At 40.0% G+C, this 26,196-nt stretch overlaps 1 long non-coding RNA gene across 1 annotated transcript in view; it reads left to right on the top strand.

Annotated features, from left to right (window-relative positions):
* LOC140477085 (uncharacterized) overlaps positions 1 to 22,306 on the top strand; it is a 54,337-nt gene extending 32,031 nt beyond the window's left edge. The window contains exon 4 of the long non-coding RNA XR_011960649.1: positions 21,972 to 22,306. This is a non-coding gene — a long non-coding RNA (uncharacterized lncRNA). The remainder of the gene's footprint in view (positions 1 to 21,971) is intronic.
* The last annotated feature ends 3,890 nt before the right edge of the window (positions 22,307 to 26,196 follow it).

The following is a 26,196-nucleotide window of genomic DNA, read 5'->3' on the forward strand; positions in this document are numbered from 1 at the left end:
TTGGTATGGTGCACTGAGTGGACTCCTGCAGTGATCTGTGCTACAGTTTCAATTTTTTTTTACAATTCATTTCTATGATTTAAATGAGGAGGGCATGTCCAAACTATGCAGGAAATTATGTTATGAAGAGGTCCTATGGAAATGCAGACAGGTAGATTAAGTGAGTGGGCAAAAATCTGGCAGATGGAGAATAATGTGGAAAAATGTGATGCGTTCACTTTGGCAGGAAGAATAAAAATGTAGAGAATTACTTACATGGGAAATGACTGTGAAATTCCAAGTTGCAGAGGGATCTAGGTTTTCTGGTGCGTGAGTCACAAAAGTTAAAAGCAGATAAAGCAAGTGAGTAAGATGGCTAATAGAATGTTATCCTTTATTATGAGAGGAATTGAGCATATAAGGATGGCTGTTATGTTTCAGTTGTACAAGCCATTGATGAGATCACATCTTGAAAAATGTGTTCAGTATTGGTCTCTTTTATAAGGAAGTGTGTAACGGTATTGCAGGTAGTCTTGGGTGGATGGTTCATGGTGAGGCATGAATTCTGGATAGAATCAGACCTAACTGTATGTTGGAACACGTGTCCAAACAAATTAGAAAGATATATTCCTTGGTGGCAATGAGGAACTACTATTATTTAGTCCCATGTGAAGCACAAAGCAATCCATTTGTATTCTCCCCAAGCAGATTAGATCAGATTATATTAGATTCCCTACAGTGTGGAAACAGGCCCTTCGGTCCAAAAAGTTCACATCGACCCTCCAAAGAGTAACCCACCCAGACCCATTTCCCTCTGATTAATGCACCTAACACTATGGGCAATTTAGAATGGCCAATTCACTTGACCTGCACATCTTTGGACTGTGGGTGGAAACTGGAGCACTAGAGGAAACCCACACAAAATTATTTGGACAGAGTTCAGAAGAGAATCCTCAATTCAAGCAGAGTAATATAAAGAAAAACTCCAGCGCTGACTCATTTACAGCTTTGCTGACTTCATATTTCCAGTTGATCCAATTTATAGCTAGTTTTATGAAATCGTGATTATTAAGATCAAATCAAACTTAATTCACAGAGGATTGTTACAGCAGCTGGTGGAGAGTACACTTTTATTCCATCAATATAGAGATGATCTGAATCCATGTCACAGATGAAATTTCATCATATGCTTACCTTTGAATTGGCAGGGGTTCAAAAAGGGTTCATTGTTATACAAATTATTTTTTGGATTAAAGTTAAAGTTTTTCAATGGATAAGATATTAGAAGTTGTGACTGTTATGACGATAGAATCACACAACACAGATGGAGGCCATTCAACCTTCCATGTTTATATCAGCTCTTTGAAGAACTATCCAACTAGTTCCACTTTGTTTCTCTTTCCCATAGTCCTACACATTTCTTCTCTTCAAGTATGTGCCAAATTCCCTTTTGAGAGTCCATATCAGATCTTCCATTACCTCATCAGTTAGTGCACTGCAGATCAGAGCAACTTGCTACATGAAAACATTTCTCCTTGTTGCCTCTGTTTTCAGTGGTGGAATGGCCTCGTGGTATTGTCGCTAGTCTAGTATTCTGAAGACCCAGGTAATGTTCTGGGGACTTCAGTTTGAATCCCTGAACAGCAGATGGTAAAATTTTAATTCAGTAAAAATCTGGAATTAAAAGTCTAACAATGACTATGAAACCATTGTCGATCATCAGGAAAAACTCATCTGGTTCACTAATGTCCTTCAGGGAAGGGAATCTGCTATGTTTATTTGGTCTGACCTACATGTGACCCCAGACCTACAGCAATGTGGTTGACTCTCAATTGCCCCCGGGCAAGTAGATATGGACAATAAATGCTGAACAACATCCTGTGAATTATAAAAATAATTAAATATGTAGTATCCGGATATAGGCGAAAGAAACCATTTCTCACAGTGAATTGACAATGAGTCAAATTCAGATAACCTTGTGACAAAGTAATCATCCATTTCTACCAATAGAATAGGACATCTAATAGAAGGATGTCTATGTTGAAACTCTCAACCAGATGAGCTGAATGTATGCACTCTTGTCATATGACAGCACTAACCAATTAGAGTAAATTTAGGCCAAGCTTGATAGTTAAATTGTGAAAAATCCATCATTTGACATTGAGATTTCTTTATGAAAGAAGGGTCAAACCTAGAAAATGCAATCTAAGGTGTCACTAAAAATGCACTCTACAATAAGGAGTCATAAAATCAGAGACAAGGGAGAATTTTTTTCTCAAGGGGTAGTAATTCTATGGAAATCTTGATGTGGAGGGATGCTAAGGCTGGGTTTAAGTTGTTTGAGGCTTGGTTGTTAAGTACATTCAAGGCAGATCTTTAATCAGGAAGGGAACCAAGGGTTATGGGGAAAAGGCAAGGAAGTGGAGTTGAGGATTATTGGATCAGCCATATTCCCATTGAATGCAAGAGGAGTCTCAATGGGCTGTTTGGCCAACTTTCACTCTTACTGCTCATGGTCTTATTATTGCTAAACCTGATAGAAATTTCAACGTGCCATCAATTGAAGCAAAGAGAAGTGGAAGCGAAGAGTCTGGACTATGGTGGGAATTTTCACCTGTACCAACTGGTGGCTAGATTGATTCAAGACAAGGCACCAATCATCTTTTGGGCAGTGAGAGTATGACAATGACAGATGATTGTTGTAAAATGATTTTGCCCACATCCTGAATGAGTAAGCACCTAAAGGCAATTTTAATGCAATGAAACTGGATTGTTTTACCATTCTTCGCTAGATCACTCTTTCATGATTTTAAGGATGAAATGTCTGATGGTGGAAAGCGAAGGAAGGAACTCAACACTTCAATGGTCTGTGGTAACATGGATGACACTGAAAAGCTGTATTCTGCCTTGTGATAGGAAAGTCCAGCCACATTACTCTGCGGATGTCAAGGGTAACACCCAGCATTTTTCAGGATCAGGAAAGTGGACAGAACTTATCAGTAGAGGATAGGGAGATTATCATTTATACAGACATCTTTCCCATGCACCTCAGCATCCTTGGCCTTAACAGTGTCTATCTGACATTCTTTTTCCCAAATACCATGGCTAAATTCCAGCTATTGGAGTTGGAGGTGATTAGGAATCTAAACACTAATGACAAATGCCATTTGATTTTTCAGATTATTGAGGCCATTGATAAAGAGTAGGCATACAATTCAACCATTCTATAGCCCATGATCTTGATGAAGAAGGTGTGGAAGATGATGACAGAAATCCCAATCATCAACAACTTTCACCACATTGGGTTCAAAAAGGCAGCAACTACATAAGGCACTGAAAATGAAGAGGGGCGAGGTAAGGCTGACCAACAAAATGATGACCCTGTTAGTGAGACATTAGAAAATTATGCAGAGACAATCATCATGCAGAGTTATGGAAACTTATGTAGAGTTTGAAAACACTCAGCTGCACAACAACACTGACAGATGAGGCAATTGTCAATGCAGGGCATTCTTCAAATGAGGAGCCCAATAAGCCTGAAGCCCAATGACTACCTACCCACTTGCCAGTTTGCATGCCTAGCTGAAGCCACAAAGGCCAGAGTTACTCCTGAATGTAATAATCCTGCACTATAACACAGAAACGATGCATTGACAACACTTATGTCACACTTATCCAAAGACAGCAGACTAAACAGAAAAATAGAGCCAATGATCATAATTTTGTAATGTCCTTTACTGTACAAGGTCAAGTTATTGTGATGTGCGAACAAATTGAAAAGTTAGAACGTTTATCACATATTTACTATGTTATTTAAAGAGTGAGCTATCACACAGTTCTGCTTAGCTCACATTTGTGGGTGGGTTCCTTGTGATTCAACTTATTGTGCATTTAAATTAGATTCCCTACAGTGTGGAAACAGGCCTTCAGCCCAGCAAGTCCACACTGATCCTTCAAAGAGTAACCCACCCAGACACATTCCCTCTGACTAATGTACCTAACATGTTCGACAATTTACCATGGCCAATTCACCTGACCTGCACATTGTTGGATTGTGGGAGGAAACCACAAGAAACCCATGCAGACACAGGGAGAACATGCAGACTCCACACAGCTAGTCTTCCGAGGCTGGAATCGAACCTGGGATCCTGGTGCAGTGAGGCAGCAGTGCTAACCACTGAGCCACTGTGCTGCCCTGCATTAAAGCAGAAAAAGAGCTCATATAGTAGTTCAACAGGTTGATAATCCTGTTGAACCCTGCCAATACATTCCACATCATTCCCCAAGTACTAATTATAACTTTATATGGCTGGGAAAATAGTTACAGTTTGATATCAAAATTAACAATTGATTCAAGTTGACACAGTGTGAACAGTTCTGATATAACCAGGAGTGGATCTCTTAGGGCTGGAGTTCAGTACTTGGGTGATGTTGTGAATTCCTTGCTCATTTGTTCAGTTCTCCATTCTCCACATATAGAGCAAGTGGCTACATCTTTCCTGGTCTGCTTTCAAGCAGTTTAGATTTGCCATGGAATGTACTGGGACTTAACCATGTTGGTCAGTTACCAGATTGGGGTTGGTAATGCCACTCAACCAGGGGAGGTGTCCAATTGAAAGATGGGGCTGTCAATGATTTGTAGAGTGTGGAATATATTCCATCAAAGACTATGGAATTTCAGGCAAGTGTGTGTATTATTTTTTGAGATACTATGTCAAAAATAGTGGGTGCTCTTCATTAGCTGTCAGCCCAAATGAAGAGAGTATGTGCACATACAAAACAAGCAAACTTCAATATTGTAACATATCTCTTCACATTATCACTTCACAATACTTCTAGACTGCAATTCAGAGGAAGAATTCTGTTAAAGTCAGCATTCTTTATTAGGCTCAAAGTGGTAGCAGGACACAATCTGTGGTAAGTGAGCTGTAGAATTGGAGAAATGCATGAGTCATCTAGTTGAAACAGTAATGTTGGTAATTAAGATTAATGTTCAAACCGGATTTGTGGAATAGTCAAAACCAACTTGAAAATCTTTTTGTTCGCTGACTGGACAATAATGTTTTAAACGCTTTTATTCACTTGGGTAAGCAACTTTACCAAAATGTTGAAATAGCCAGAAAGCAGTTGTAAAATTTCCATGCAGCTTAATTATATCTCTAATACAAAAAAAAAGTTAGACTGATTATTTGTGTAACCACATACATTTTTATTATTGATCTTCATTTATAAAATAGTATCTGTAATTTAATGTTTTAGTTTTTGCACTTGGTATTCTATACTTTCAAGGAGAAAGTGAGGACTGCAGATGCTGGAGATCAGAGCTGAAAATGTGTTGCTGGAAAAGCGCTGGAGATCAGAGCTGGAAATATGTTGCTTTTCCAACAACACATTTTCATTCTATACTTTCAAGTAAAGTTTAATAATGGCTTTTGGTATAACTTGATCAGAAGCATTTTCCTTCCTGTATTTTTTGGCCAGGATCTATCACTGTCTTCATTATAGAAGAAAGAGAAATCAAAATCAATTGAAACAGAAGCACCAAAATCAAAGATGAGTTTACCAGCTGCAAATATAAGCTTGCATTTTAACATCCAAAAATAGCTTTTGTAATGATTCCAAAAGAAATCCAAATCAACAAATTGATCTAGGGATGGTTTTCCTGGTCATCAAAATGACAATAACTAGATCCATTGAGTTAACTTTGGGGCAGGTGTTTTTCAAAGGGAAAAAAAAATCTCTGTGATGACAGTAGTTTTTCATTCTCAACTTCTGCATCATTATACAAAAGACAATTTCAAAAGTGTGTAAGTACAGTGGTGCACCCAAAAAGGGTCAGTTAGAGTGTTACAAAGGGGAGAAATGACTTCTCTCTGTTTCTTCCACCAGGTTATTTTAGTTTTAAGTATACATGCCAATTCAATGAATGTTTAAACGCTTGTGATCATAAAAGAACAAACAAGACATGTTTCCTTGAGTTCAACAAGGAAAAGTTAGTTTTTTTATATTTAAATTAATCAAAGTACAATGCTAAACTATGCTCTGAATTCCACACGTACACACAAATATGCAACTGAATTACCACTCCATTTCATTTGGGAAAACCATTTGCTTAGGGCAGACATAGGTTTTTTTTGTTGCTCATGTGATCTCTCTCCAACTCCCAGTGCTTCAATCATCATTGTATATTTCAATTATAACTTGTTTAAAATCAAGTTAGGATTATCTTAACACCAAGGTCCTGGTATCCAGCAATTAGCTTTTGAATAGATGTTCTATTAATAATGCAGGAAGGATGGTCATTTACAATTCCAATTCAGAAAGCAAAACCAGTAATATTTGGAAATGAATGTGTTGGTCATACTGGACTTCCAGTTTCAAGTATATTAAATGAGTTGAACCAGTACAATCTGCAAACTCATGATCTGGCAGATCTCCCACTCAACCATAACCATCAAGCCATGGGATTAATTCTGTTTCAATGGACAGAGCAAGAGGGCATGCCAGAAGCAGCATCATACGTTCCTGCAAATGAGGTACCAATCTGATGAAGCTACCAAACAAGACAACTTACATGCCAAACAGCAAAAGCAGTGACTGATAGAGCTAAACAAACCCACTACCAATAGATCAGATTAAAGCTTTGCAGTCCTGCCACATCCAATCATGAATGGTGATAGACAATTGGAACAACTCACTGGAAGAGGAGGAGGCTCCACAAATATCCCCATCCTCAATAATGGAAGAGCTGATACATCAGTGCAAAAGATAAGGCTGAAACATGTGGAACAATCTTCAGAGAGAAGTGAAGTGGACAATACATCTCGGACTCCTCTAGTGGTCCTCAACATCATAGATGCCGGTCTTCAGCCAATTCAATTAACTCCATTATTGGAGACATTAGATGCTGCAAAGACTACAGGCATTCTCAATATTCCAGCAATAGTACTGAAAACCTGTGCTCTAAAACTTTCCACTGCCCTGGCCAAGCTGTTCCAGTACAATTGTAAGATTGGAATCTGTTCTTCAATGTGGAAAATTGTCCAAGTATGTCTCATACACAAAAAGCAGAACAAATCCAACCCAGGTAATTACCCCTCCATCGGTTTACTGTTGATCATCAGTAAAGTGATGGAAGAAGTTATCAACAATACTATCAAGCAGCATTTGTTCAGCAATAATCAGTTTACTGATGCTCAGTTTGTCTTCGCCAGGGCCACTCAGCTCCTGACCTCATTACAGACTTGGTTCAAACATGGATAAAACAGCTGAATTCCAGAGGTGAGGTGAGAATTACAGTTTTTGACATCAGGGCTGCATTGGACTGATTGGAGCATCAAGGATCCCTAGCAAAACCAGAATCATTGGGAATCAGGGGGCAAACTGTCCACAGGTTGCACTCATACCTTGCATAAAGGAAAACATTTGTCATTGTTGGAGGTCAGTCATCACAGCTCCAAGATATCTCTGCAACAGTTCCTCAGGTAGTGTCCTAGGGCCAACCATCTTCAGCTTCTTCATCAATGATCTTCCCTCCATCATAAGGTCAGAAATGGGGATGTCTGCTGATGATTGTGCAATGTTCAGCACCATTTGCAACTCCTCAGACATTGAAGCAATCCATATTCAAATATAACTAAATCTTGTCAATATCCAGGCTTGGACTGACAAGTGGCACGTAACATCCAAGCCAAAGAAATGACCATCTCCAACAAGAGTCTATCTAACTACCGCCTCTTAGCATTCAGTGGTGTTATCATGACTGGTTCCCCTACTAGGTACCTGACAAAGGACCAGCACTCTGAAAACTTGCACTTTCAAATAAACCTGTTGGATTATAACCTGGTTATGTGATTTTTAACTTTGTCCTCTCTCGTCCAACACCAGTACCTCCATATCAACATCCTGGGGGTTAACAGTGACCTGAAATTCAAATGGACTTACCATAAAGATACAGTTTCTACAAGAGCAGGACAGATGCCAGGAATACTGCAGTGAGTAACTCACCTCCTGACTTCCCAAAACCTGTCCACCATCTCCAAGGTACAAGTCAGAAGTGTGATGTAGTACTTCCTACTTCCATGTATGCATGCAGTTCAAGAAGCTTGGGAGTATCAAAGTCAAAGCAGCCCACTTGATTGTCACTACATTCACAGGAATCCACTCTCTCTACCACGAATATTCAGTAGCAGCTCTGTGCACAATCTACAGTAGAAATTCAGCAAAAATCCTTAGATAGCACCTTCTAAACACATGACCACTTCCATCTAGAAAGACATGGGCAACAGATGTAAGAACACCAGAACTTATAACTTCCCTTCCAAGCCACTCACCACCCTGACTTGGAAATATATTGCTGTTCGTTCAATGTTGTTGAATCAAAATCTTGAAATTCCCTCCCTAATGGCATTCTGGGTTTACCTACAGCATATAGACTGAAGCTGTTTAAGAAAAAGGATCAACACCACCTTCTAAGGGCAACTAGGGACAGGTAATAAATGCTGTCCAGCCAGCAATGCCTGCATCCCTGTTAAAAAATTGTCTCATTAGCCAGTTTACTGGTGTTTCCTTCTGGGACTTCCTTCTGTGTTTTGCAGACTTGCTGGCTCATCCCAAAATGGTTGGAATATGGAATATACAGTGTTAGAGTCAGCCCTCTTGCTATGAGCAAGTCTCTTGTTTCAACCAATAAAAAGTCAGGAAGTGCAAATCCAAACACCTCATCAACTGTGTCTGTTGCTCTCAATGTGGCCTCCTCTACATTGGGGAGACAGGACACTAACATGTGGAATGCTTCAGGAAACATCTCTGGGACACACACATCAAACAACCCCACCGCCCTGTGGCCAACTGCTTCAACACCCCCTCCCACTCTGCCAAGGACATACAAGTCCTGGGCCTCCACCACTGCCAACTCCAAGCCACCCAATGCCAGAAGGAAGAATGTCTCATCTTCCACCTTGGAAACCATGAACCACATGTTATCAACATCGATTTCACCAGTTTTCTCATCTCCCCTCTCCCCACTTCATCCCACATTCCACCCTCCAATTCAGAACTGCCCTTTGGAACTGTCCTACCTGTCCATCTTCCTTCCACTCATCCGCTCCACCCCCCACCTCTGACTTATCAACTTCACCCCCACCTCCATCTACTTATTGCCTTCCCAGCTACCTTACTCCAGTCCCAACCCTACCCTCCTATTTATCTCTCAGCACCCCCCACATTCCTGATGAAGTGCTTATGCCCAAAACATTGATTTTCCTGCTCCTCGGATTCTGCCTGACCTGCTGTGCTTTTCTTGTGCCACACTTTTCAACTCTGTTCTCCAGCATCCACGGTCCTCACTTTCTGCAAGATGTAAGAAGTGGTATGCCACAAAGTTCAGTTTTGGGCATTCAAATGTTTACAATTCATATAACTAATTTTGATGAAGAGACTGAAAATATCATTGCTAATTTTACTGACAACATTAGTACAGGTAGTAAAGTGAGTTATAAGGAAGACATAAGAATAATCTAAAGGGATGCAAATATTTGAAATGGATGGCCAAAGATCTGGAAAATACAGAATAAGGTGGAAAAATGTGAAATCTTCTATTTTGACAGGAAGAATAAAAAAAGCACATTATCTAAATGTTTAAGATTGCAGAGCTTTGAGATGAAGAGAAATCTGGATGTCCTAGTACATGAATCTCAAAAGGCTTATGTGCAGGTACATTAAGTAACAGGAAAGCTAATTGAACATTATATCTTATTATGAGGTGAATTGAATGCAAAAGTCAGGAGTATGTTTCAGTTATACAAGGCACTTATGAGATCTGGAGTGCTGTGTACAGCATTGGTTACCTTATTTAAAGAAGGATACAAATGCATTGAAAGAAATTCAAGGAAGTTTTATTTGAATAATAGTTGAAATGGGCAAGTTGGATGGAAGGTTGGATGGTGTAGAATGGATCCACTGGAGTTTTGAAGGGTAAGATGAGATTTAATTGAACCATATAAGATTCAGAAGGGGTTTCACAGAGCCAGAGTGAAGAGGAAGTTTCTCCTTGTTGGGAAATTCTACAACTGGGGGGGGTCACCCATTTAAAACAGAGACAAGGCAATTATTTTCTCTCAACCTGTTTGATTTGATTTGATTTGACTTTACTTATTATTGTCACATGCCGAGATACAGTGAAGAATATTGTTTTGTCTGCTAACCAGATAAATTATACCTTAAATAAGTGCATCAGGGTATTAGAACAGAATGCAGAATGTAATGTTACAGCTACAGAGAAGGTGCAGGGCAAGGTCAATTCTAATATATGAGAGGTCCATTCATAAGTCTGCTAATAGCGGGTAAGAAGCTGTTCTTCAGTCTTTTCGTAAGTATTTTCAATCTTTTGTATTCTTGCCAGATGGAAGTGGGTGGAAGAGAGTGTAACCAGGGTGGAAGGGGTTTTTAATTGTATTGGCTTTAATTTCTTGAGGCAGCAGGAAGTGTAGATGGAGCCAATGGGAGGAAGGCTGGTTTTCTTGATGGACTGGGCTGCATTCATGACTCTCTATAATTTCTTTCATGTCTTGGGCAGAGCAGATGATTTCTATGGTGCATCTATAAAAATTGGCGGGAATCATTATGGACATGATGAATGTCTTTAGCCACTGAGGAAGTAGAGGCATTCGTAATTTTCTTGACTGTAGCATCAATGTGGATGGACCAAGATAGGTTATTGGGGATATTTACCCCTACAAACTTGAAGCTATCAACCACCTCCACCTCAGCACCATTGATACATAACAGAAGCGTGTCCTCCACTCCACTTCCTGAATTTTATGACAAGCTCCTTTGTTTTTCTGACACTGCGGGAGAAATTGTCATCTTTACACCGTGCCACTAAGCTGTCCATTTCTCTCCTATACTCTGCTTATCATTGAAATCCAACTGCTACAGTGGTGTCATCAGCAAACGTATAAATGGAGTTAGAGCTGAATTTGGCCACACAGTCATGTGTACATAAGGAGTATAGGAAGGGATTGAGTACACCGTCTTGTGGGGAACCAGAGTTGAGGATTATCATGGAGGAGACATTGTCACCTACCCTTGCTGATTGCTGTCTGTGGATTGTGAAGTTGAAGATCCAGTTGTGGAAGGGGGTGCATTCTGTATTTGGAGAGGAGTTTGGTTGAAATTATGGTGTTGGAAGTGAAGCAAAATTCAATAAATAGGAGTCTGATTCATGAGTTCACTCTCAAGAGGACCGATTTGATGTCTGCAGCGGCGACTGTGTGTACAAGACTGTCGGGGTAGGTGACATCATTTCTCTGACCTTCTGTTCAAAAATGGAATGCATTGAGCTCATTGGGGAGGGAAGCATTGTTGTCAGCAATTCTATTTGACTTGACTTTACGGTCCTTTATATAATGTAAGCCTTACTTCAGCAGTGGAGTGAAAGCCGAATTTTTGAATATATTTAAGGCTGAGATTGATAAATTCTTTAAAGCAATAGAGTTAAAGCTTGTGGGGGGGCTGCTGAAAATGTGAAGTTGATGTCAGAATTTGAACAGCCACTTCCGTTCTGTCTCCAAGAATGGTCACAAATAACTTCCCAGAATTCCTTGGAAACCAAGGGTTGAGAGAGAGGGTGGAATTAAAGGAGAAAGAAAATAATGCTGGGGAAATTAATACCTCAACCCTGATAATCTGTGTTCCAGATTGCTAGAGGAAATGATGCTGGAAATATTAGATGCATTGGTGGTCATCTTTTAAAATTCTAAAAACTTGGAGCAGTTCCTACAAACTGAAGACTGGCAAATATAACTTCACTATTTACAAAGGGAGGGAGAGGGAAAAGTATAGAAGAATTACAGTCTAGTTCGTCCAACGTTAGTTGTAGCGAAAATATTAGAGATTATTTAAAAAAAGAGAACAGAACTTTGAGAAAGCATTAACAGGATTGGTCAAAACCAACATGACTTTCTGAAAGGTAGATCACGTCTTATAAATTTACTAAGATTTTGTTAGCATTTTGAGGATGTAACTATTTGAAGGAGAGAGAACCGGTGGATATGGTGTACTTGGATTTTCAGAAGACTTTTGATAAAGCCCTTCACATAGATGTTCATGAGCAGAGTTAAAGCACATGGGATATATATTGCCATGGATTAAGAATTGCTTAACAGATAAGAAACAGAGATTGGGTACTAATGGGTCCTTTTTCTTGGGGGCAGGTGACAAGTGGCAGAGACTAGTGGGGTAACACAAGGATCAGTGCTTGAGCTCCAGTTATTCACAATCTATATAGATATAATTGGATGACGGAACTAAATGTAACATTTTCAATTTTGAAAGCTCAAAACTGGGCAGGAGTTTGTGAGAAGGAAGCAAGCAAGCTTCAAGCTGAGTTAGACAAGTTGAATGATAAGAAAACACATAGCAGGTGCAAAACAGATTGCTAAATGTGAAGTTATGCACTATGGTGTGAAAAGAGAATGTAGAAGGGGTTGAGTATCATTGTACCCAGTCAATACAAGTAAACAGCCATGTGCAGCAAGCAATTAGGAAGGCAAATGGTAAATTGGTTTTGAGTCCAGAAGTACGGATTTATTACTGCAGTTAAAGAGGGCTCTGGTGAGATCACTTAGAGTATTGTACACAGTTTTGGTACCTGTGTACTTGCTATACAAGGGATACAGTGGATGTTCACTTCGACAATTCCAGTGACTGTCCTATAAAACAGTTTTGACTGTGCCTGTACTCATGGAGTTTAGAAGGATGAGTGTGAATCTAACTGAAACATATAAAATTTTGGACAGACTAGATGCAAGGATAATACTTTCCCTGGTTGGGGAATCTAGAACCATGGGATACAATCTCAGGATACGAGAGAGGCCATTTAGAACTGAGATGAGGAAATATTTCATCATTCAAAGGGCAGTGAACCTGTGGAAATCTCCTGTAGAGGACTGTAGAGGCCAAGTCACTGAATATGTTCAAGAAATACGTAGACATAAATTTCAGATTTTATAGGCATTGTGGGATATGGGGAGACAGCAGGAAGATGGCATTACGTTAGAGGATCTGTCATAATGGTGGGGCAGGATTGAAGGGCTAAATGGCCAACCTTGCTGTTAGTTTCTACATTTCTTGAATTTTATTAAATGGTGGAGCATGCTAAAGTGGCCTGCACCTGCTTCTAATTTGTATGTGTCTATGTTTATAAAAAGATTTACCATAGAAGTCTTAAACAAAGCAACACTATTAATTGAAACTATATATCTCATGCGCACTTCAATTTTAAACCTGATAATCTCAACTGAACTTATCAGGTTTGCACCTAAGAGTGTATCTATGCTTACCTTGAGGATTCCTTCATTTATCCTGGCACTAATTTGATTTATTTCTCCTTACTATCTTGCTATTCCCTGAGGTATGAGCTGCTTTACTAGTTTTGAGCCAGCAACCATATAACTCTCTGCTTCAACACCTCGCAATTATACACACCACACCTCAAAGCTTCATGGCTTTCATATCACCGACACCAAAATTTGGAAAACATCTTAGTATCTAATAACTCTTTACTTTCTGATCTATAGCTCCTGGCAAAATTTCTCTCTGCTGTTTCAAAGCTGCTCCAAGGCTCCATCTGAATGCTTCTGTTTCTGTGAGAATCCCAAAGGTAAACACAAAACAAAAAGTACTTATTTGCAACTCATCCGTAGGGCAGTGTGGCATGCTGGGGATGTCCTAAATGAAGATTTAAACACCTATGGTTCCCAAACATTAACTCTGGTTTGTGATGTGTCTTGAATAACAAACTCCTTATAAAAATAATTGTGGCAAATAATCTCAATTGAAGTCAGAATGTTCAAAGTTTTCTCACACTCAGGTCTGATCTTATTAAGTAAAAGCTGTCTACAATTGAATTGCAATAACTTTAGATCCAGTTACCAATCACTAAAATCAAGTGCTCCCATTATCTTATATTGTAAAAATGACAATCCTCAAACTAAATATTTTAGCTCCAAAACATATGAATCATGAAATGAGACATTGTCACAACAGTCCACTTTTCTCTCTTATCCATTCTCTCTTTGTCTCAAGCTTTATTCTGACAAGTAATATACTCTGAAAAAAGATTTGTTTGTTAAAATCTGGGGCATGTTTGTTTAAAGATCTAAAGTGCTCATTTCAGATGCTCTCACTTAGGAGTAATACTTGCAAAGGCTAATGATTAGAAATCTCACCTCAGTACCTACATAGCCATGTAATCATTGTAGGCTCTATTCCCCTTTGAAGATGGTCAATCTAGAATTGAATCTTTGTTAATTTGGAACTGGTGCTGATCCCACTTAAATGGTAAAATGTTTATTGTGATCAAAATTCTAAATTTCATAGATGTAGGCTTGAATTTTCTAAGGAGCACCTTTTAGGTTACCTAATGGACAGAAAACATTATTAATATTTGTTGTAAATCCACTTGCATTCATCTCTATACATGTGTGATCACTAATAATAGGTACTTTATACTCTGAGGTAGCAATGTGGTTATGCTGCTGCATAATAAACTCAAGTCAATGTATTCAAATTACACCATGATAAGTTTTGAAACTGAATTTAATAATATGACTCAAATATGTCCATCTTAGATCAGAAAGTTTCACTCCTAATCTGTACTACATGAACAACTATTTGGTTTCCAGTGGCTTTCAGGCAATTAGATTTATATAATAATCACAGCTTTGTTAGTCCTAACAACAAAAATACATATCAACCGTTGCACATCAGATCACTACTTTTATCAGAATCTGTTTTCTAACTGATTCAGAAGGACAAAAAAAATCTAACTCTAAATTTCACTTCATAATTCCGTATAAGGCTGCCAAATTCCATGTAGCAACATGCTTTATCTGCACAATTAGTTCCCCATAGAAAAGGGCCATAATTATCTTGGTAACATACAATATATTCTGTCTGAATACAGTGGTTAATTCCAAGGCAAAAATGAACTTGAGTACTCCAAATTGTAAATCAATGTAATGAGATGTTGTTTTTTGGCAGGAATCCCATTGAAATTGTGAAGTTAATTATTTCATTCCTTTGTAGGCTGATTAATTAATTATAAGCAGCTGACTTGCAAAGGCAAATTAAGTTATTCACAAAGTTGACTATAGACTCATTTAAGTGCAATGTTTAATTTACGATACCATCTATACTTTAATTACCCATCAGATATTTAAGGAACCTTCCGATTCAAAGAACTTTGGAGATAGAAAGGAAAATGTCAAACTTTTGAATTGTAACTAAAAACAGGAAATGTTTGACATAGAGATGGAAATCTTCAAAGTTGAAAAATTCCACCTCCCAGCTGAAATGTATATCCCATGATTTCCACAATGAAAGCAGTGGGAAGTGATCTGCAAGCATTGCTGATGTGACTGCTTCTGCTATATTCCCAAGTTTCTTTATATTTGATCAGTGGCAGAAATAAAATATTAATAGAACTCAAGCATTATCATGAACATTGGTTTTAAGTGGATTGTAAGTACTATTTGTATGTTGCCCCTCTTCTATTTTTAAGGTTCGAGACATTGAATACTAAACCATTTCAAAGCTAGCTTTAACAAGAAACAGAAATTACAGGAGAAACTCCACAGGTCTGGTGGAGAGAAAACAGAGTCAACATTTTGGTTCCAGTAACTCTTCTTCAGATTTTTAGAAGCTAGCTTTACCTCTGATCCAAATGGAAAATTCTTTTGCAGTTTCTCTGTCCTGGTAAAAAATATACCTTCCCTGATGTAGCCAAGTGACTTGTTTCCACCTGATTCTGGTGAGCAATGGCTTGTGGGATTCAAGTAAAACTCAGGGGACTCAATGACCTCCGACAGGTTTGAGACTCACCTAGTTCACATTGACTTCCAGTTAAAATCCTGCATAATGTCTTTGAGAGATCCAGTGAAGTTCTTGAACTGTTTTTCCATGACATTTAGCAGAACACCGAAGTACATCTTTGATCAGTTGGAGTTGGATGTGCACTAAAGAGAACAAGACAACCAAAATCCTGATGCTAAGGTAGTCTCTGGGAGAAACATGAGAATAGTAGAGCTTACCCTGTTCAAATTCAGATGTGTCTGTGGTGTTATGGTCTCTGTGGCTAAAATAATCTCTCTAATTTAATTATGGAAACACACGGCACGGTGGCACAGTGGTTAGCACTGCTGCCTCACAGCGCTAGAGACCCGGGTTCAATTCCCGCCTCAGGCGACTCTCTGTGTGGAGTTTGCACATTCTCCCCATGTCTGCGTGGGTTTCCTCCAGGTGCTCCGGTTTCCTCCCACAGTCCAAAGATGTGCAGGTCAGGTGAATTGGCCATGCTAAATTGCCCGTAGTGTTAGGCAAGGGGTAGATGTAGGGGTATGGGTGGGTTGCGCTTCGGCGGGGCGGTGTGGACTTGTTGGGCCGAAGGGCCTGTTTCCACACTGTAAGTAATCTAAATCTAAATCTAAACATCCTAAAGGCGATATGTGGGAGTGGGCTTCGCATTGTGGGGTGGAGAGCATAACTGCCTATATTAGTTTCAACTCTCCTTTTCTCCCCTCTGCAAAGTGTTGATAGCCACTTTACTTTTGAATCAGATGGATGGTGGTTTAGATATTGAAGGTGATGCTCCAGTGTGGTACTGATGGAATGTGCACTGTTAGGGTGCTGTGTTTTGGCTGGGACAGCTGGTGCTGTCTTTCAGTTTGAGGCTCTATCTACTCAAGGAAATGTAGAAGATCCCATTATGCTATTTTGAAGGAAAGCATAGGTGGCCATATTTATCTGTCAATTAACATCACAAAACAAACTATCTGTCCATTACCATATTGTGCGTTTGTAAAGGTTTGCTGTTGGCAAATTACCTGCTGTGCTTCTTATATTGCAAGTATGACAGCTTTTCAAAAGTACTCTGTTGTCGTCAAATGCTTTGAGACATTTGCTGATTGTGATAAGCATGTTATAAATGCAAGTCTTTCCCTTTTGTAATCCTTTATTTGTTCCATTTGTAGTTTTATTCAATTTTCATTTTAAGGTTACGATTGAATCAACTTCCACCTCCTTTTCTGGAATTAGATTCTATATCACAACTCATATTTAAAAAGAAATCTCCTGATCCATCTTTTTTGTTAAATACTTTACACTTACCAATTCTATTGGCAATAACAATGCTTCACATATTCTTTTAAAAGTTTATTCAGGGGATGTGAATGTTGCTGACTGGTCCTCCTTAATTACCCAGTGAGAGTTATGAGTCAACTACATTGCTGTGTGTATCACACACGTGTCACAGATCTCCTTCCCTAAAGCACATTAGTGAAACAAACTGGTATTTTTGTCAATCAACAGTGACAACATGATTATCATTAAACTAGTTTTAATTCCATTTTTTTTTATTATTGAAATCAAATTTCACCATTTGCAGTGGTGGGATTTGAACCCATCCATTTAAACCCAGGTTGTGTGACTTTATCACTCCATCACCATCTTCTCCTGTGGATAGTTATGTTGTGATTTAGATGAAGGGAGAATTGGAAAGTTAAAGAGAAGGGAGAAGCCAATAGTTATGTATAATGACATTGGTAATCGTGATTGAAGTGTGACAAAAAGGGATTAGACATATGTATAGAGGGTTCATATGATGCATTATTCCTGCCTCTGAGCCAGGAAACCTGGTTTTAAGTCCAAGCTGTCCTGCACTGGTCTGAACAGGTTGATTAAAATAAATACAACCTTAGGAATGCACCAACAATTATGGATGAAGCTCAGCTAACAAGGGGTGTTTATGTGAGGAGACTTGTAAAATTTCAAAGATAACATTTGAGGCAATAGAAAAGCATATCAGTGTTGCTAAATGCAAGCTGAGTGAGATAGGAAGGGACCAAAAGATTAACATTAATAATGCATCAGGGAATAGTTGATAAATCCTCAATTAATATAGCCACATGTGGCATTATTTCACTTCAACATTTGTAAGTTAAAGAGCTTTCTAATCTCATTTAATGTGATTGAGATTCATGTTATTGTCATTTCCAAAACAAACCTGTATTGACATTATTTTTGGAATGATCTCTCCCTCCATGTAAACCACAATTAACATCTGCAGGGTTCTGGATTAGAGTGGTGCTGGAAAATCACAGCAGTTCAGGCAGCATCCGAGGAGCAGGAAAATCGACGTTTCGGTCAAAAGCCCTTCATTAACATCTGCAGCCCTCATCAACCTTCTGGATCTTGGCTGGACATTTGCCAATGCCCAAGCTGCAGCCTCTCCTCATTCCCTACCATCTGACTTGCAGCTGTCTTCATGCCTGATCTATTCTCACACTGAGCCTCCTTTCCTTGACCAAACCTCATGCAGTACGTCTTGCTAATTGATTCTTCTCTCTCATTGCGCTGAGTTTCCTCAGTGATCTAAAACTGGAGATCCAGGGTTGTAAAGCTGCAAGGTCTTATGATGTAGAAGCATGCACCCAGCGCTGTAAAATTATACCTTTTATTAAAAAAAGGATTGTCGAATCAGCTCCAGCTGCCTCTCGCCAGCACTGGTCATTTTCTGGGGCCTTGTTCATAGCAAATGTTAGGGAAAGAGAAGAGGTGCAGAGCTCAGGCCTTGCGTCAGATCTGAATGTTGAAAGGAAATGTGGAATCACAGAGTTTTCAATCTCAACTACTTCAATATCCTTGGATGCATCTCATCCACTCACAATGTCTTGTCAACCTTAAATATATTCAACCCATATTTCTTGTCAAATTTGAACACTTTGATTGACAGACCTTCCTCATCTGTCGTCATGGTCTGGGCAGCATGTATCTGCTTGGAAATGCAAAATGTGTGACAGCCTCTCTGTGCCAGGGACCTGGGGTCAATTCCAGCCTTGGGTGACTATGGAGTTTTCGTAAGTTTCCTTCTGGTGCTCTGGTTTCCTCCCATGGCCCAAAGATGTGCAGATTAGGTGCATTGACCATGTTAACTGTAGGGTAATGATGATAGGATGGGGTCTGGGTCTGTCGGGATGCTCTTTGGAGGGTTGTTTCAGACTTGATGAGCCAAAGGGCCTCTTTTAACATCATAGGGGTGCTATGATTTTATGATTCTAATTGCCCAATCTCCCTTTTACTATTTACATGCCTATAGAAGAATTCGGAATTCCCCATTATATTGGCTGCCAATCATTTCTCGTAATTCCTCTTTGCTTTCCTAACAGAATTTCTCACCTCACCTCTGAACTTTCATTTTTCTCTTTGTTTTCAATTGTATTTATTACCTAATGCCTATCATAAGCCCACTTTTTCTGATCTTAATTGCTATAACCTTTGTCATCCAGGATTTGTTTGTCCTACCTTTCCCTCCTTAAGGAATACAACTTGACTATGTATGACCTATCTCCTCTTCGAAGGTGGCCCATTTCACCATTATAAGTTATCCTGCCAGTTTGTTCCAGTCTATGTGGCCCAGCTCCATTCTTGCCTCATTGAAAACAACCTCTTTGTCAATTGATTTTCCTTACTTAGAGAATGACAATGGTCAATCTAGTCATCATTCTAAACCTTAAAGTACAATGGTCACCATCTCTTAAAGGTTCTCTCAATGACATAACCTACTTGGCCCAACTCATTTCCAAGAGATTGGGCAAGTCAGGCATGTGGAGAGGCCATAAGTGAGAGGGTTGTGAAAGAGGAGAAGCCAGAGGGTTGAGGATGGAGGGAAGCCACAAGATGGGTGATTATGGACAGAGAGAAGACACAAGTGCAAGGGTTTGTGAGAGAATAACGTCTACAAATAAGAGAAGGAGAAGCTGCAAGTTGCACAGTTGAGGAGGGGAAGAGCCTGCTGCGAAAAGGGGATTAAGGAGTAGGAAGTTCAGGAGCAGGATATACAGTCATTGGAAAGTTAATTATTTCTTTTAAATTTATTTAAGGCTGAAACAAAGTTTTTTTGTCTCTCAGGGAATTAAGGGAAATGGGGAGTGGGTAGGAAAATGGAATTGAAACTCAAGATCTGGTCTGGAAGATCAAATTGAATTGAATCCATAGTGAGTTGACAAGTTGGATACAAAATTGGCTTGGCCATTGAAGACAGTAGTTGTGGATGGGTGTTTTTCTGAGTGCAATTCTGTGACCAGTGGTGATTTGCAATAATCACTGTTGGAACCTCTCTTGTTTGTAATAGGAGAAAGTGATTTGGATGAAAATGTTGGAGGTTGATTGGTAAGTTTGCAGACGACACGAAAGTTGGTGGAGTTGTGAATAGTAAGGACAGATATCAAAGGATGCAGTGGGATGTAGATCAGCTGGAAAGTTGGCAAAGAAATGGCAGATGGAGTTTAATCTGGACAAGTGTGAGGTGATGCATTTTGAGAGGGTGAATGAATGAGGAAAGTATACTGCAAATGGCTGGATCCTTAGGAGGAGAAAGTGAGGACTGCAGAAGGTGGAGAATCAGAGTCGAAAAGTGTGGCGCTTAAAAAATGCAGCAGATCAGACAGCATACGAGGAGCAGGACAGTCGATGTTTTGGGCATAAGCCCGTCATCAGGACTTCCCTGATGAAGGGCTTATGCTTGAAACATCGACTCTCCTGCTCCTTGGATGCTGTCTGACTGGCTGTGCTTTTCCAGCACCACACTTTTCAACTTGGACCCTTAGGAGCATTGATATACAGAGGGATCTTGGTGTCCAAGTCCACAATTCCCTGAAACTGGAAACAAAAGTGGAGAAAGTGGTAAAGAATGCATACAGCATGCTTGCCTTCATCAGTCAGAGCATTCAGTATAAAAATTGGGAAGACATGTTGCAACTGCATAGGACTTTCGTCAGGCTGCATTTGGATTACTGTGCACATTTCCCTGGTCACTGTTCTGCAGGAAGGATATGCAGGCTTTGGAGAAAGTGCAGAAGAGGTTTACCAGGATGTTCCCTGGATTGGAGTGCATGAGCTATAAGGAAAGATTGGATAAACCTGGATTGTTTCAGCTAAAACATTAGAGGCTGAGAAGCAACCTGATAGAAGTATATAAAATTATGAGAGTCATGGATAGGGTGGATAGTTGGAGTGTCTTTCCCAGGGTGAAAATGTCAAATATAAGGGGGCGAAGGTTTAAGGTGAGCGGAGGAAAGTTTAAAGGAGATGTGTGAAGCAAGACTTTTACACAGAGGTTAGCAGTTGCTTGGACTGCACTGCCACAGGAGGTGATAGAATTATACAATAGTAAGGTTTAAGAGGCATTTAGACAGACACATGAACAGTCACAGAATAAAGAGATACAGACCATGCTCAGGCAAATTTGATTTGTTTAGAATAGCATAATGATCAGCAAAGACATAGTGGGCTGAAGGGTCTGTCCCTATGCTGAACTGTGCTGTTCTGCCAAGAGCATTGAATAGAAGAGCAGAGTTTATAAGGCATGTGGCTTCATCTGCTCCTAGATCTTTTGGTCTTTGGAATCTAAAAGGAACATGCCCATGTGGCACTGCACGTGATATTGGCTTATATTTTGTGGCAGTGTGGTGGCAAAATTGTCAGTGTCCGTTATCGTAATTCCTTTGGAACTAACAATATTTTCTGGAGTCTTAAAATATGTCAATAAATCTATGCTTCACATAGAATACACTAACAATCGCTACAGACTGCAATCAACTAGAAATTGCTAAGTGGTGAAAACGGGTGGCATTTGTGCATCAGTCTCATTATAAAAACCATTGAATAAGTTGCACTTTGTTGAAAAGCTTTATTGCTTCATCAAATTCATTATTGCTGCTGAACTGGCTCACTGACCCTGAAAAATTAATTTAAGATTTGTGGAATGTCATTTGGCCAACAAGTCACATTTAAAAATAAAGTTTATAATAAACTCAGTACTTAATCAAAAACATCATGGCATATTAAATCACTTTGGTCTCAGACAGTCATTTTTTTTCTTTCTTTCTTTTTACTTCTGCACTTTTTCTTTCAATTTTTTCTTTTGTTTGGAGCCTCTTGATGGGGAATTGGTTGGTGAAATCGGGGTGGCAGCTAGAGCGGACTCTGCAGTGAATAGTGGCTCCTTCTGGTGGTCGGAGGCAGCAGCGGCTGTGGCTGTGGCAACAGGGACATCCTCCCAGCCTTCGGGGCTGGCAGCGACAGCGGGCGTTTCAAGGTGGTGGTGCTGACAAGATGAAATCTCGAAGGAGGGCAGCTGGAGTGGGACTCCTGGCAAGATGGTGGCTGTTCTGGCAGCAGAGGAAAGATTTCTGATTGCACTAGGCCCAGAGCAGAGACTCCTGACATTGGTGAGTGGCAGCAGAGCTGGGGATTCCTGGTTGTGGGGTGAGGGTGGGATCAGCGCAGGCCGCAGCATCGGCATCGACATCGGTAAAGTGGATTAGTGGTGCTGGAAGAGCACAGCAGTGCAGGCAGCATCCAAGAAGCGCCTTGGATGCTGCCTGAACTGCTGTGCTCTTCCAGCACCACTAATCCAGAATCTGGTTTCCAGCATCTGCAGTCATTGTTTTTACCTCGGTAAAGTGGGCCTAGCGACAAAGCGATGACACCTAAAGAGTTCTGTGTTGGTGGGTCCGGCACACAGGTGGTAGTGAGATGGTGGAGGAGGGGTATTAGTGCAGGTGTCATTGGTGAGCTGGCTCAGGACCTTTCCTCAATTATAGTTTTTATTCTTTTTATTCTTAAATCTATTCAAAATGATGCTGGATTATGGTGACTGTTGAAACTTTTCACTATTTTTACCATATCATTCACAGTAAAATGCAAGTGACAATAAATAAATCATTCACCATGCAGATCTAAATCATCCAATTGAAGAAGAGAGAACAGTCTAAGCCCGCCATTTCCTGTGTCACTGTAATGTCTTGATTAATTAAATGTGGTGAATTTCCTGTTCTCTTTTATTATGAGAAAAATGTAACTTTAACTCTCCCTATTCTTTCTTCACATCATATTTCCTTTTTAAAGAAATAACTACTTTCTGTTAGAAGCAAATTGGTAATATCAAGGAACGTGGTTGGCTGCTTCAACTTTCAGAAGTCGAATGGAATTGAGATGCCCCGCCTCTCCTGGCACCTTGGTTTTGGGGAGCGAGCTGCTGCCAGCTGTGTCTCTGTAATGTTTTTATGGGTAGCCTGTTGCCACTTCTGAGATATTCAGGAGGAAGGCTAGATGACTTGTTCCGCCATATTGACAAATGGCAATTCCAGAGGTTGATGCTAGCCATCACCATTTCAATAGGCCACTTGCCTGTGTCTGCACTGGTCAGTGACAGCAATCAAATTCTGAAAGCTCTTGACCTCTACGTTCAATTAATTTCTGGAAGTTGGTGTCTAATGTACTGTCCACATTGCCCCCTACTGCCACCCAGGGCAACAGTTTATGCTTCTCAGAAGCAGGATCATCAACTGGTCATTGATTGCTTCTGAGGTGGCAGGTCATAAAGATTCCAGTGTAACTGCCATATACTCCATACCTGGATTTATAAGTAAACGTCCCTGATGTTAGTTCAAATAAATAATAGCTGTAGATTCCATGAGTTCTGCTTTGATTTGAAACACATCTGCAGATCCAGCAAGTGCCATGTTAAGTCCTGAATATTCTTTTTTCAGGTTTGTGCACCTCAGTTATGGATTGACAGTCCTCTTATCTCCACTGAGGAAAGACATATCCTCAATCACTCTACTGTAGAATTCTGGGTAAAAATGTCTGAGCTGGTGCATTTTTAGAGGGACCATAAGCAACTCCTGATGGTTTAAAAATCCATGACATGTTCTTGTTTATGGGACCCCGAAGCTTCCCTAATCATCCTTGTCTTCATCAACAGATTCATTGTTGCCATTATCACCCTGGTCAACAAAACAAAATCTACCTCCTTATAGGTCTTTCACATCATGGTCCACTTTCTCCATATCTCACTATCAATTTTCCCAGTAAAGTGATAGAAGCTATTGTTAACAGTACATACTGTGGAGAAGGACATGGATGCTAGAGAACTTGGAAAAATGAACAATGATATCTTGAAAAGTATCTATATTACAGAAGAGGAGATGCTGGATGTCTTAAAATGCATAAACGTGGATAAACCCCTTGGGTCAGATCAGGTATGTCCCAGAACTTTGTGGGCCACTAGGGAAGAGATTGCTATCCCCCTTGCTGAGATATCTGTATTATTGATAGCCACAGGTGAGTTGCTGGAAGATTGGAGGTTGGCTGATGTGGTGCCACTATTTAAGAAAGGTAAAGAAAAGCCAGGCTTTTATAGACCAATAAGCCTGATGTCAATGATGGGTAAACTGTGTGGGGGATTCTGAGGGTCAGGATTTACATAGATTAGGAAAGACAAGGACTGATTATGGATAGTCAACATGGCTTTGTGATGGGAAATCATGTCTCATGAACTTGATTTGAGTTTTTTGAAGAAGTGACAAAGAAGATTGATGAAGGCAGAGCAGTAGATGTCGTCAATATGGATTTTAGCAAGGCATTAATCAAGGTTCTGCATGGTAGACTGGTTAACATGGTTAGATCACATGGAATCCAGGGGGAGCTAGCCGATTGGCTTGAAGGTAGGAGACAGACGGTCATTGGAGAGGGTTGTTTTTTTGGAATGAAGGCTTGCGACCAGTGTGAGCCACAAGGATCGGTGTTGGTCCACTGTTTTTTATTATTTATATAAATTATTTGGATATGAATATAAGAGGTATGGTTAATAAATTTGTAAATTACACCAAAATTGGTGATGCAGCAGATAGTGAAGAAGATGAACTCAATACACAAGACCTTCATCGGATGGGCCAATGGGCTCAGGAGTAGCAGATGGAGTTTAATTTAGCTAACTATGAAGTGTTGCATTTTAGTAAGGCAAATCAGGACAGGACTAAGACTGTTAATGGTAAGATCCTAGAGAGTGTTGCCAAACAGAGAGACCTAGAGATGCAGATGCATAGTTTCTTGAACATGGAATTGCAGGTAGACAGGTTGGTGAAGACAGCATTTGGCATACTTGTCTTCATTGGTCAGTGCACTAAGTATGGAAATTGGGAGGTCACATTGCGGCTGCACAGGACATTTGGTGAGGCCAATTTTAGAATATTGTGTTCAGTTCTGGTCTCCTTGCTAAAGGAAAAGATGTTGTTAAACTTGGAAGGGTTCAGAGAAGATTTACAAGGATGTTGCAAAGATTAAAGTGTTTGTGCTATAGGGAAAGGCTGAATGGGCTGAGGCTTCGGAGGCTGAGGGGTGACCTTATAGAGGTTTATAAAATCATGAAGGGCATGGATAGGTCTTTTTCTTGAGGTAGGGCAGCCCAAAACTGGAGGGCATAGGTGAAGTTGAGAAGGGAAAGATTTAAAAGGGGCCTGAAGGGTAACTGGTTCACAGAGAGGATGATGCCTGTATGGAATGAGCTGCGAGAAGCAGTGGTGGAGGCAGATACAATTACAACATTTAAAATGATTTGGAGATGCCGGTGTTGGACTGGGGTGATCACCTGATGAAGGAGCATCGCTCCGAAAGCTAGTGTGCTTCCAATTAAACCTGTTGGATTATAACCTGGTGTTGTGTGATTTTAAACATTTAAAATGTGTGAATAGGAAGGATTTTGAGGGATATGTGGCAAATGCTGGCAAATGGGACTAGATTAATTTAGGATATCTGGTTGGCATTAATGAGTTGGATGAAGGGTCTGTTTCCATGCTGTATAACTCTATGATTCTATAACAGTATTACCAAGTTGATGCTTAGGCTAGGTTTCGTAAGGGCTTCTCAGCTATTGACCATGTTATAGCCTTGGTCCAAACACTGACAAAGCAATTGCATTTCAATGGTTAGGTGAGATTGACTGCTCTTGGCATCAAGGCAGCGTTTGATCAAAAGTGGCATGAAAGATTCTCAGGAGAACAGGAGTTAATGAAATTTAGGGGGAAACTTTCTGCTATTTGGAGTCACACCTAATACAAAGGAAGATTGTTATGATTCTCAGTCTCAGAACGTCTCTGCAGGCATTCCTCAGGATTATGTCCAAGGCCCAAGAATCTTCAGCTGCTGCATTAATTACATTCCCTTTGTTATAAGGTCAAAGTGAAGATTTTGCCGGTGATTGCACAAAGTTCAGCACTATTCAGCACTGACCAGATACTGAAATAGTTCATAGACAGCAATGATGTGGAGATGCTGGCATTGGACTGGGGTGGAAAAAGTCCGAAGTCACATTTA

Source organism: Chiloscyllium punctatum, chromosome 5, assembly GCF_047496795.1.
Source record: "Chiloscyllium punctatum isolate Juve2018m chromosome 5, sChiPun1.3, whole genome shotgun sequence".
NCBI lineage: Eukaryota > Metazoa > Chordata > Chondrichthyes > Orectolobiformes > Hemiscylliidae > Chiloscyllium > Chiloscyllium punctatum.